Below are 2,736 nucleotides of genomic sequence, written 5' to 3' on the forward strand. Positions count from 1 at the left end.
TATTCCTGTTGTGGCGTTTTTTGAAGAAGTCTGAACTACAATACAAAAAATGATGTCAAATTCTGGACCTGTCTTTAAAGCCTGCCCCATTCGTGGTGGTGTCATGGGGAAGTGTCATGGATTCTCCCAAGAGGAGCTGCATCCTTGTAGGCATCAGCTCCTGCGCAGGCCTTTCTTAAGCCAGACAAAGCAGCTTCATCTGGTGGTGGGTAACAGACCCCAGTGGTGAGCCACATACTTCCTCCTGTCCACCTGGAAGTCTGGTGCTGTCTTCTAGGACTTAAAGTTTATAAGAAACCAGTCCTTGGCTTGGTGCCCACCACATAGCAGGCATCGGATTAATGTTAGGTCAGAGCATACACAGACCAATAGCTGCCTCCTGCTGGGCTGGATAATTAGGAATGGACAGTTGTCCACTGCCTGGCAAACCAGTGCTTCTGTTACCCAAGCCACGTCTCTGGCTACCTTCCAGCTACCACTGTTAGCACTCTCAGTAGCCACTCTGCGTCCTGTTTGAAATCCGTCTACTTCCCAGCAAAGTGATCTTAAGCCATTGGTGCTGATCGAAGTTCTCACTCTTGGAAAGCTGCCTTTGCTGCTGAGGTTTCTGAGAAATTGCTGCTCTTCCCGAAACCAGCGTGAACTGGGCTGGAAGCGCCACTGTCCTTCGGGCATCTTGTGGCTTGCTGGAATACGACATTCTGTGCTCCCTGGGTCAGCCCCCTCCACCCCTCCGGGCCCCATCTCTGGCGTTGCCTCGAGGTGTCAAATCTTTGCATTCTCTGGGCTGTTTGGATGTCTGAAATTTTTTTGGCTTTTCTTGGTTGTCATGTACAATTTGGAAAAAGTGTCTTGTCAGACTGAACTGGAAAATGGCACAGTATGGCCAAGAAGGATAAACGGAGCGAAGTCAGAATGAACTGTGTGCTGCTTTGGACCTTGGTCCCTTCACCAGGCATCAGGAGTGATGAACAAAGAATCAGCTCTACTCCGAGGACTGACATGGTACCAAACATTGTGCCCAGGCCTCATGCCCTGCACCCCTCTCATGCCACCCTCACTAAGACGCACAGTGAAGCCAGCCTCCCGTTTTACAGGTGAGGACCTCGGTGACCGAGGAAACAGGCCTCTGTCTCACAAACAGGCACAGCTGGAACGCTCCAGCATGGGTTTGTCCTGTGACATTGCTGAAGTGATCCAGTGACTCGTGCAGCTGTGTAGGCAAGAAAGGTCCTCCTTAGCAAGAGCTCTTACCGCAGCCACAGCCAGCTCTGAGGACCAGGGTGTGTCGCCTCTTAGGATCTTGTGTACAGAGTATCACCAATAGCTAAGTGGGACAAGGAGCAGCCTCAGAAGATGGCTTGGTGCGTCATTTGCCACAAGACACTGCACAGCCTTACTTGCCCAGGTGGAGAGTGGAATGGTCCTTGTCTTCTCATGTGCTCACTGCTCATAATGAAGGATGCTCCCATGGGTCAGCGTGGCTAGCAAGGGACAAGGGAGTTCCGAGAGAAAATGTAGGCATCTGGGAAGACTGTTATCTTCCTGGGCATCAGGAGCCAGGCTGAGAATTGTTCACCTGGAAGTGAACCGCTGTGGTTGTATGCAGAATTCTCTCTTGTATTTTCATAACCGGTAGCTTAATGTATAGAATGTGTACTGTGTGTGTGTGTGTGTGAGGGTGTGTGGTTTGTCCTCAGGCCTGAAAAGGTAGGTTCTGTTACCATCTCCATGGCGCCTTTGTACACTTGGACATCCGTACATCTGGGGAGGGTAAAGCCAGAGCCAGCCAGTCTGGCGCTCTGTCCTGCCACCGTGCTGACAGCTTTGACGCTTTGCTGAGGATGGAGAAGAGTTTCTCAGGCACTCCTGGTTCAGAAACAGCTCCAAGCTGTGAATGAATGGAAAGAGGAGTCCATGCACATGTCACAGTGAAGGACTTGGGAGTCATGTCACCACAGGAAAGGCCTGTTCTGTGTATGTCACGGTTCTCTGGGGATCTCTGGCTTCTTTGCTGTTGGCCCAGAGCTCCAAAGACCACCCGGACTCCAGCAGGGCCAGAGTGGGTGAGAGGAGCTGGTTTCCCTGCCTCTGGTTTGGGAAGACGCGGCACAGGAGGTGTGTGCTGGCTCCACCTCTCGAGTCTGGTGGCGCTGTGTTCATTACTCCAGAGGAAGCACTCCCTGCTGGCGGCTCAGGCTGCCCTAGCATTGTGTGGTGATGAACTTCCTTGTGGAGGATCACTGACGTGTGCCTACTCCTGGTGGAAGTGCCCTGGCAGGGAGGAGGTGGGAATGGAGGCCGAGACCAGGCGTAGATGCTGGGCAGATAACCCCCAGGCCTGCGGGCGGGTGAGCAGAGCTGCTCTTAAAGTTGCTCTGGAGCGGGGAAGCCCTCCCTCCGTACAGTCCTTAGAGCAGGGCTGCACGGCGTCTCTCCCTGCAGCTCCTTCCCGCAGGACTAACGCTCCAGCTGTAGGACGTCAGTAGACGCTGAAACAGTCTGGGCTGCACCACATCTGTCATCACTGCACTTGGGAAGGAGAGGCAGGGAGGATCAGGAATTTTTGTTTGGGGTTTTTTTTTTTTGGGGGGGGGGAGGTTAGGGGGGGTTGAGACAGCGTATCTCTGTGTAACCCAGGCTGTCCTAGAATCCACTTTGTAGCCCAGACTGACCTTGAACTCACAGAGATCCACCTGCCTCTGCCTCCTGAAGGTGTGCACCACCATCACCTGG

Source organism: Peromyscus leucopus, chromosome 2, assembly GCF_004664715.2.
Source record: "Peromyscus leucopus breed LL Stock chromosome 2, UCI_PerLeu_2.1, whole genome shotgun sequence".
NCBI lineage: Eukaryota > Metazoa > Chordata > Mammalia > Rodentia > Cricetidae > Peromyscus > Peromyscus leucopus.